Source organism: Protopterus annectens, chromosome 13.part0, assembly GCF_019279795.1.
Source record: "Protopterus annectens isolate FY-2018-M chromosome 13.part0, PAN1.0, whole genome shotgun sequence".
NCBI classification, from domain to species: domain Eukaryota; kingdom Metazoa; phylum Chordata; order Ceratodontiformes; family Protopteridae; genus Protopterus; species Protopterus annectens.
Window position 1 is genome coordinate 185,312,572 of NC_056747.1, and position 11,353 is coordinate 185,323,924.

An 11,353-nucleotide genomic window follows, 5' to 3' on the forward strand; every position below is an offset into this window, starting at 1 on the left:
ATTGTCATGATTTTTCTTACTTTTGTATAGAAGAATAACTGGATTAAGGCAATTGGTTTGATCTAACATGTTTTAAGTGAAAGCAAGTAAATAAGAACACTGAATGCAATGGAAAGTTTTCCTTTAGCAAATAAAGGCTCACAGTGCAACATGAGAAGCTTGTAGCTGAAAACTATGCGTCTTGTCATATGTTTCTATAGAGACAAGCTGATAAAAGGCAATAAAAACTGAATATCTTTTTTTCTTTCAGTGGTTGAAAGATGAGGTTTTCTGAAAGCATTCAAGTTATTTTTATTCCTTATTCAGATGTAGAAAATAAGACAAAAACAGGTCATAGTCTAAGTAGAAGCACAGACTATATCATGCACACTAGCATGGATAACCTTAATTATAAATCAGTTAAAGCCTGTGAGTGTAGCTGTCAATCTGAGTCCATTGTTCCTATTAGGAGGGTTAAACCCAATTATTTGAAGATGTGCACAGTTTTGTTTGTATTAAGTTAATAGTTTATAGGGGTGTTATGGGAGCTCCCTGGGGAAGGTGTTCATTTTAGAGTTTTCATTAAAACAATAAAGTCTTGTAAGATGTGACACCAAGTTCCAATAGATATATCAAGAAACAACTGTATAAAATATCAACCTGCCATGCATTATTAATTAGTGTATGCATTCAACACAAAAACTGAAACTAGACATTAAAAATGCTGTTAAAACAGGTAGGAATAATAACTTCTTATCATAATGGCATCACTTTCCATTATATCTCTGAATCTGAACGGTCTCACAGGTATATGCAAAAAAGAGTAGTGAATTATATTAAGAAATGTAGAGTGCAAAAAGCTATGCTACAGATGACACATTTGGAAAGAACGGAGCATGTGAATTTGATAAAGAAAGGATGTCAGGATGGCTATTCAGCAGAATATCTGGGACAAAGGAAAAGGGGAGTACTTATATTGATAAAGTAGCTTTAATATTGACAGAAGAGGAAAAGAAAAAGAGAATAATGGTAGATTTGCAGTACTAAGGGGCTGCTGACAAAGGAGGAGGATTATGTTGCCATGTATTTACATTCCACCTACAAGTCTATAAAGGAAGTGAAGAAATTCTGGGAGAAATAATTCAGCTTTCAACAGGGAATACTACTTAAAGGTGGAGAATGGAAGGAATACTACTTAAAGGTGGAGAATGGAATTTGATTTGCAGCAAAGAGGATGTATCTGGTGGGCCTACAAGGGAAACATAACAAGAGAGGCTAGATTTTTGAAATTTAAGAAAATATTTGGTATGGAATATGAGAATGCAGTAGTAGGAGCTCACTGAGAATTTGCATATTATTCCTAAAGGTACAAAAACTGGGCTAGGCTACACAGAAATTATATTTCATAGTAACGTGCATTTAGTAGAAAGTTTTGATATGCATTCCATAACTATTTCAGATCACACATCAGAAATAACTAAAATAAAAATGCATGGCAATGAAATGAAAATGAGACACCAGTACTTCCTCACTTGTCTGTTAAACAGAGAGCAATTAAAGGAATGGGTAGTGGAAATTATTCCGGAGGCATTAAGGAAGACCGAAATCCCCTGAGAAAATATAGCTAAGGAGTGGGATAAAACAAAGCGGAGTTTAAAAATAGGGTAGAAAAAAGAAAGAGAAGCATAGTTAAAAAGTAACAAGAATTATTTAGAGGGACTGACAAAGATGTATTGCAAAACAATGGGAATCTCAAACCATGAAAGGGTGAAACTAGAGTGTTAAAAAGAAATAATGTACGAGTTTAAAAAGACTGCTGTTAAGCAACTGTTATTTTATAAATAACTCCCAAATCACAAAAGCTTTTGGCACAACAGCTCAGGCAACAGGAAGTAGAAAGAGCAGTTACCAAGCTTAGGGACCCTACAACAAGGAAAATAGCCAAAGATCCAGTAGAAGTATAGAAAATATTATGAAACTCTGTATAAAGCAGAGAAATGTGGAAATCAAGAAGAAGTACAAATGAAAATATTTATGGAAGAATTAAATATGCCAAGGTTAGATTTGAGACTCAATTATTAACAGTTAGGACAGGAGAAGATGAGGTAAAAATTGCGATGTTCAGCCAATTTACATGAAAAGTTTCCAAGAATAGATGGTTTTCCTGTGGAAGTTTGAAAGCTGGGAGGGAAGAAAGTGATAAAAATCCAAGGGTTTGTTCTACAATATTTTAAAAGGAAGTGAAGCATCACCATTCCAGAAGAAAGCTGTGGTGGCTGTAATACCTAAAGATAGTAAAGACGCAGCAGATCAAGCTTCATATAGGCTCATTTTGATTCTAATTCATGATTATAAAGTGTTTATGGCTAAAAGAACGGCAAAGGTGTTGCCAACATTTATACATATGGATCAATGGGGCTTTGTGAAGGGGATGCAAACATTTGGCAACCTATTAAGAGAGCAATGATACTTCCAAGATGGCTGCACACTGAGTAAGAGCTTAATTTCATCTCTCTTCCAGTGTGAAAGCAGAAACTTGGAAAACAGAGCCAGTGACCTAGTCTTTTTTGATCCAATTCAGTAACTGGCTAGTAACTGCGCTGCCTGTATCCCAGCAAAAATGAGTTTTTCAGGTTTTCAGAATTTCTATCACAAAAACTGAGAAGACATCGAATGGGAAGGAATTCTGCAGTTGTTCAGCAAAACACAGTGCAAGCTCCAGCTTTGGTGCAAGCCATGACTTCCAGTAACTTCGAGAAAAAACTAAGTCAAATATACTCAGAGCTCATTAAAATAAAAGGAAACACTGAAAGAGTATCTATTTAAATAACAAAAGGCTGGAACAATGGAAGATGTTTTAAACAGATATTCAGGTGAGGTGATAAAACTACAAAAAAAAAATCAGAGACCGAAATGAAGAAAAAGCTGGCAGAGTATGAAACTGCTCAAGAAGAGATGTCTCAAAAAAATAAAAGAATTATTGAACAGAGCACATAGGTAAACCCTGAGATTTTCTGCTGTACCAGAGATAGAAACAGACTATATTAAATTTATGAAAGCACAAATTAGAAACTGAACTGGTACTTCAAAGCAGTTGTTAATTGAAAGGGCACATTAAGTGCATGCTCCAAACCAAACCTAGCCCTGAGAAATCAAACTAGACCATTAACAGTAAATATGCAATCCTTACCAGCAGAAAGAGTTTATTCTGAACAAAGCTGTGGCAGAACAGCAGTCATGAAAGTGGGAAATGGCAGTATTTGCGGAGAATGATTACTCATTGTGCACCAGGCAAAAGAGGAGTAAGTTTATTCCACTAATCAGGTAATATCAAGAAGCAGATGTGAGATTCAAGCTGCTATATCGAACTATTTTCAGAAAATTCTTTCCTGGAGGGTCAAAATCATTTTTTGATCCAGAACATGCTAAAGAGGAAATATAAATGTTTGTCTAACAAAACATGAGGTCCTGCTTCTTGTTCTCCTGGTAATTGATAGACAGAAAAAAACAAGAGAGTTGAGTAGAATAACTGGGGGATTTTTGAAATAAAGCACAGACTATTTGGGAGATGGAGATCGGCAGGTAGAAAAACCGCAACTAGGAAACTGACAAATAAATGGGGGATTACAGAGCAGTAATTATATTTGTGAAACATGGCAGAACAAGAAAACCTGGAAATATTGGACTTTTGACTTTGTTACACTTGTAGGGGACTCCAAAACATATGCCCTACTTCATGTCATTAATGTTTGGCAAAATATTTAAGAGAGGGAAAGAAACATTTAAAAATCAAAATTTTGTTTTACTTAAAGTTAGCAATAATGTTTTTATAATGCCTGGCAATCTCCATGCTATAAACTAAAGCTTTCTCAGTTATTTTCGAGTGTAATAGGGATACAGATGCCCGTTTTTTTTTTCTTCTTTATTTCAACTTATTCGGGTTTTAAGAAATGTAGGCACTGCAATGTAAAAAGAAAAGTCTGGCAAAGAGCACGATACAAGAAAAACTGATGTGCTTTTTCTTACTCTTGCACAGCAGAATGTCTGGGATTAAGGCCCTTGGCTTAATCTAGTAAGAAGTTTTAAGGGAAAGCAAATAAAGAAAACTGAAAATAAACACAAAGTCTTCCTCTAACAAATAAATGAGTGCTTGTAGAAGCAATTGTGTACCTGGTTCTCATGTCTCTATGAAGACAATCTGATAAGCGGAAATAAAAACCAGAGTATATCTTTCTTTCAGTGACTAGGAAATAATGTTTTCTGAAAACATTCAAGTGTCTTTTTCCAATCTGGGGAGGAATGAAAATAAAAAAAAAAAAAAAGCACTTTCTAGAAGCACATGTTGTACCAAGCATCTTAGCATGTATAACCTTCTGTACAGGTTAATCTAAATTTGTGAGTGTGGCTGTCAGTCTGGGACAATTGCTCCTATTAGGAGGGTTAAACTTCAATACTCGACACTGGATCTTGATGCAGAGAAAGCATTCAACAGAGTAAGCTGGGATTTTATGATACAATGGAAGCATTTGCATTCCTGACAAAATAATAAGGTTACATTAGGAAGATAAAGGAGGGATCAGATGTGAAGATTAAGGGGGGGGGGGGTCTTTTTGGATAAGTTATGTTTGAATGGAGGAATCAGGCAGGGATGTCCTCTCCCCGTTATTTGAATTACATTTATAGCCATTTGCAAAGGAAATACATTTATAGCCATTTGCAAAGGAAATAAATGATTCAGAAATTCAAGGATATAATTGGTATGGTAGTCAAGAAAAGCTGGCTTTATTTGCTGCAGATTACTATTTTACACCTGATAAAACCAGAAAAAGGACATTCCAGTGATGTGGAACATTTTGAGACAGTTTTGAGTTATTTCAGGATACATAATTAATGACAATAAAACAAGGGCAATAGCAGTAAACTATGTAACACACAAATTGTTCAGCAATACCCATATTTATGACGTTATGATAAAAAGTACTTGGATGTATGGGTTAAAAAAAGGTTCTATTATAAAAGCTAAAGATATGTGGGAAGAGACTAAAAAAGATAATCATAAGTTTAACCAGCTACTTTATTCACATTAACCCAAAATACATTCAATGCAGTGGAAAAATGGCTTTCCAATCAACATCTAATCCTAAACGCCAACAAAACTAAGCTGCTCCTCTTCTCCCCCACATGCAGGACCCCCCCCTGCCACATTTCAACATATCTGCTAACAATGGCACTATCATCTCCCCAAAAGCCCAAACTAAGCTACTGGGTGACATAGTTGATAACCTGAAGTTTGATGCGCATATCAAAGTATCAAAACCATTAATAAAAAACTTGGCGCTCTCTATAGAATCAAACCTTTCCTTACCCCACTTGCTAGAAATGCAACTGCCAGTTCCCATCTGCTATCAACTCTTCTCTACACCTCACCTCTACTCTCCAACTTAAACAAAACAGATCTTAATAAACTATCACCCTGCTATAACCGCATTGCCAGACTTGCTACTGGCACAGCCTACCGGACACACCACTATCACAACCTAAGTCGCCTAGGATGGCTTGAACTGCCAAACCTACTGCAGTTCAACCAGCTAATAGTGGCACAAAGTCCTTTACCAACCAGAAAATACACCTGCACTAAAAAATATTATCAGCCTCTACACCAGCACCCAGCCACTGCGATCATTCACTAGACTCCTAGTTCAAACTACAAAATCCAACTACTCAGCTGGGGACTCTGCCAACTCTGTTGGAAAAACATGGAACAGACTCCCAGCTGACTTGACCCTAGGACCATCACCAACTCCATTCAAAAAACAAACTCAAGAAATACTTCAAAACTCGTTAGTTATGTCCTTGCACTAACTCCGACTAGTGACCTCTCTATTTCTTAGGTGCCTTACCTTCAACTACTTCTAACTTTTTCTACCACTCCATTTCAGGAAGGGTCAATTGTATAACTGCTGCTCAAATGAGTCTTAAAACTGAATGTAATGTTATGTATATATATAACTTTGAAAATAATGTTATGTTTTGTAAAGTGTTTTATAATAAGTTAGTACTATATTAACTAAATGCTAGTATTGCTTACAACTGTAATCTGCTTGAAACTAGCACTTACTAAATGTTCAATGTGTATTATCTTGGAGCTTTTCTCCCCGGGCCTCTGCTGAAAATGGACATATATCCAGTTGGCCTATCCCAGTCAACAAATGTAAAATTAATAAATACTACAAAAACTGACAAACTTGAAGCTCTGTTTTATGGAAATGGAAAATAAAATGTTGTTGTTGTGTTTTTCGGCTTATCCCGGTTAGGGGTCGCCACAGCGGAACTCCGGTGCGCTAATGTTTGGTAGTGGATTTTTACGTGCTGAGTTACCAGCCCTGACACACAACCTTCAACGAAGGGACGCCCATTCACACATGCCTCCACACAGAAGACGCTCTAGCTGAGAATCGAATGGGACAACGTCTTGCTGTGAGACGACAACGCTACCGCAGCACCACTACAGCGGAAATGGAAAATATATAAGCAGTTATTTTTTTGTTTTATACACAGGTCAGGCATATTTTTAATCAACTGGATGTGAAGTTGTGGATAACAATATGGAGTTGAAGGACTTTTTCTGGGAGGGGAAGAGGGCAAGAGTCAAGTGGAATAAATTGATAACTGTGTATCTCTGAAATATCACTTAAGGCTCCAGCACAAGCAGAAAGCTATAATTCAAAGTTGAAAGGGATGATGATGATATGGAGAGACCTGAGACTGAGATTTTGGATGCAGATACTTAAGGAAAATAAAACAATAGTCATACAAAATATTATATTCATAAACTAGCAGAAATTATTCTAAGACAACATGGGAATGGAAAAAGGAGACTTTGCCAATAGGGATGACTGCAATTAGGGGTGTTTATAATAGGCAAGAGGGAGCTGGGAGTCACTGGAGAAAACTAGCAAAATATTGAGAGCAAATAATTGAACAGAGAAAGGTAACAGAATGGGAAGAAACCAAGAATACATTTGGACTGCTGGCTAGAGACTGCCCTCCCTATCAAGGACTGATAGAGTATAGGCTAACAGAAAGGAATATGGGATCCTAAGTGAAAGACTAGCACTGGTAAGAGTTTTCAGTTGAATCTAGAACAGAAGTTGTTGTTAAAAAAGGGATAATTAATACAGCATACAAAATACTGCATGATAACTATAGGAAGGGAAGAGAGAATGGATAAGTAATTCACAAAGACATAACAGATGCAAATGTTGGAGGTGTAATAGGGAAAAGGAGTAACTGGGAACATATTTTTGGAGTGCAATGAGTTAGCAGACTTTAAAAAATCCCTGCAGACTACTCTGTCAGAAATACCCGATTAGCAAATTAGTATAACAAAGAAAAATATTTTTTGAGATGTGATACAGGATCTGAATTGCCTAGACATAGTAAAGTGGAGTTTAATTCTGGTGGCTGCCAAAAAGCAGTTACTAGAAAATAGAAATCAAAGTCTAAACCAACTGCATTACAAATAATGAATATAGTAGCAGAGATAACAGAACTGACAATCGGATGTTTAGAAAAGGGTAGGAGCAAATTATTTAGAAAAAAAAATGGGAATTGCAGGAACAATATGAGTTTTAATGGAAAGCAGGAACCAAATGAGCCTTTATAAATGTCCGACTGACAATGACTGCATAGAAGATTGTATGCGATATATAAATGTTTACAAATTAAAATATGTCAATGTGGCTTGTTTTCATTCAAATATAGAACTGCCTATGTTGTAAGTGATAATTCAATAAAAAGATATATTTGTTTAAAAATTGATAGAATTTCATAACTTGTAAAAAATGGCAACATGGCTAGAGTATCTGTGCAGTTCTTAATGGAAGAGAGCACAGAACATATTTGCACTATACATTTGCATACTTTGTTACGACCGCCAATAGGTGCAGATGTTTATACACCAGTAATTACTCAATCAATAACCATTATTATATTTCTTACATTTTACTATAACAATAGTAGAAACAGGAGTACTGAAAAATGGGAAAACAAAACAAAGACTGCAAGAATGCAAAGTATACACTTCTGAATGGGATATAAAGATAATGTGGAAGAATGCTATTTGAGACCAAAAACTATGGAAATTTAAAACAACGTATAGTATTTGACACCACTAGTAATGAGTTCAAGAAAGTAGTGAGCTTCAGAATTCAATTACAGTAAGACAAATCCTAGTACCTGACCGCGCAAAACATGTATTAAGCAAATATAATTTGCTCACATCATAAAGTAAATACTGGTCTCCTGTCAGGCAAATTTGCTAAGCTCACTCTATGCAATCAAATGTGCAGATGGCGTCTCTACATTTCAGCACTAATAATACATCTAGCTTCTGAATTAGTCATATCCGTGAAAGGAAACATCGTTTTCCTTCTGGACAGATGTCAAATGGGCTAATTTTTAAGTTTACGTTGAAAAAGTACACCCTGTCTAGAGGTGTTGCACTACAAGTAAATACTAGTCCTACACCATGGACTGCTATCAATAAAAACATTAAAAGTCGTCACTCCAACCTACGGGATTACAATTAAACAAGGTAGAACATTCAACTTTCCAACATACCTATCAACTGTCCCCAATTCTGGCTTAAACGTTTACTTTGTCCCTCATACAACTGACAATTTGTGGAGAAACGGTGGTGAATTACACTTAATAATGAAAATAGAAGTTATTAAATTTTATTCCGACAGCTTCTTCGACTAACAACTGTAGTAATATATTAAAAACGTGTCGGTGATTATCTCTGATTTTGTCTCAGATTCTGGAGGTAATTTGCCCTTTACTGCACGTGAAAAAAACACCTAGACCAGCTTTACAGGTACCTGTTGTTTTGATATAGTTCTAACATGCTGCCACCACGCGTTATTACAGCGACTTGGGAACTCCAGTACTACAAAGAGAGTTCCAGAACTGGGTAACACGAACACCTACAGCAAGCAAAAACTTGTTGCAAACAAAAGCCATTCCCAGTCTCAAAAGGAAACAAGGCGAAAACCGATCCAATATGCAACAAGTGACAGCTTGGTTGCAGTGTTGATCTGTCAGACTGCTTTCTCTCAGCAAACAGGCCTTCATTGGGAGCAGCCACTTATTAATAACAATGTTTTACTAGCCTGAATGAAAGTGCAGAAAGTCTTACACAGAGTAACGCCTGCAGTGACAACAAGAAAACGCCCCTCCCACAGTTGCATAAAAAATAGCAACAACACGGGACTAAAGAGGAAGCGGAACACTCACGACAAAAAATAAAAGTTAGAACCTCAGCACAGTGACCAGTAGAAGCAACTCCGTAACACAGAGATATTCTCTGCTCCCTCTCCTCATGCACAGTACTGAGGAATTGTCACACACTGGATTAGTTTCCATCATTAACGTTTAATGGATAAAAAATCACATGGAAACAGATAAGATCAGCCGAATTCCACGATGCCACCCGGGGTGCAACAGCTAGAGTAGTTATTTTCGATTCCCATTCACAACGGAGCGAGTTGCGGCAACAGAAGATAAACAAAGGTGCCCGGTACCAAGATGAATCTCAGATAAATATTTTATCTTTATTTATATTTACGACAACTTGATCACTAAAAACGTGTGAGTTATCGACTCATAGTGCACAATGTATCGATCAGTTGACTAAACATTATGCAACAAACAATTCTTAAAAGTAACTACAACATATCTCCTATTTAAAGACCTGTTATAGCACAACACAAATTGCTCCTCCTACTGGACCCCTGCTGTGCTTTTTAATGTTAGTAACTTCAGAGGTATTTTGAAAACTGGTTCCTCACATTTGTTGCACCCATCCTTTAATTTCCACTCATACATTCAAAACAAATCACATTCCTACAACCAAAACAAACTAAAGTGGTTAATACGTTTCTTTTCTATAACAAGTCAAACTACAGGGTTATAAGGCGCACCATCTGAAAACAGTTTTTACTGTCATGGAGGAGAACCAGAAGCACTCTCTCTTACGATTTGGTGCACCTATACACTCTCTCAAAAACACTACTGCTTTACCAAATCATTATTTACGTTTTGGACCCCATAATTTGGAATCCGGTTGCTGGGAAATAATAACTAGAAATGCATTTATTTGACTTCACACAGTGAAACGGAGTTTCATCTCCCAACCTGCTTAGCTTAAACCACATCAACAATAAACCCAGCCTCGCATCCAACACGCAGTCCATTTTGAACGTGACACAAACGAAAACCTTAAAAAAGTTTACTTGCAGATTGCAGTAGACAACAGCCGATGTGCAACTATGTTTTGAAATGGAAATAAAGTGCACTAACAAAAACACACTACACGAGATCACATTAGAAGTTTTACTAAAAGCAGAACTTAAAACTTTTTTTTGTTGTTTTAAAATTGTTCGTGAAGTTTTCAAGGGAATAGAAAATGCATAGTAAAATACAGAACTTTACAATGCCCTAAATATTCACCTTGGCTTTCCTTTGGTTGCTGCTGCTGTTGCTGCGTATTGCTCGGTTGGTAAGTAACAGTCTCCACGACTACAGTCACTATGGCGCGTGGGGGTCTCAAGGCAACTGTTGCTACACTCTCCTCCGTACGTCACCAACGGAAGGCTTACGAAGTCCCGCCTTCGAAAAAAAAGTATCTCGTGCAGTATGCCGTGGGTCTCAATTACAAATGGTTCGTTTGACGGTCAATCTGTACCACGCGCGTAGACGAGATTTCCGTTTAGCCGCAGGCGTATAGCTGACGATTTAAGATGCCATTATGGGTGTGGCATTGAAAGGAAGTGTTACCATAGCAGCCAGTTCGTAACAACAAACAGTGCAAGTCTACATTGTAAGCAAGGAAAGCAGACGCAATAAAAAGCTTAACATTTTCCATGTTTATGCCAAGCTTATCTGCTGACTAAAGCAGTCCCATTAACATATTAAAAAAATATTAAATAAATGTTTAAATAATTCCCGAAAATATTAGGTCTTCCTGTCTTACGCTGGAAAGAAACTACAAATGACAGAAAGTTTTTTTTTTCTACAAGAATGTATTGCATTAAGTTTAAATATTTCTAACATCTAATGCACATTGTATAGTTACAGTGCAAAGGAAAAGCAGCTCTTCCGGCTACAATACCAAACTACACATTAGAGGAAGACATTGTAAATAGTACAGCTGTTTAGCCGGTTTCTGTGAAAAATGTTACAGAGATATACACAATTTTTAAAAGTGACGCCGGACTAATAACATCGTTAATGTTTTCTCTCTTTTTGGGGAGGGGGGCTTTAAGATACATTTCTTGAAGCTGGGTATTAGCTAAAAAAACACACGAATCCT

General features: G+C 36.7%; 1 protein-coding gene across 1 annotated transcript in view; it reads right to left on the minus strand.

Annotated features, from left to right (window-relative positions):
- Positions 1-10,621, minus strand: part of RFX2 (regulatory factor X2) — a gene marked incomplete at its 3' end in the record, with an annotated part of 743,615 nt that extends 732,994 nt beyond the window's left edge. The window contains 1 exon segment of the mRNA XM_044090762.1: positions 10,492-10,621.
- Positions 10,622-11,353: the final 732 nt, after the last annotated feature.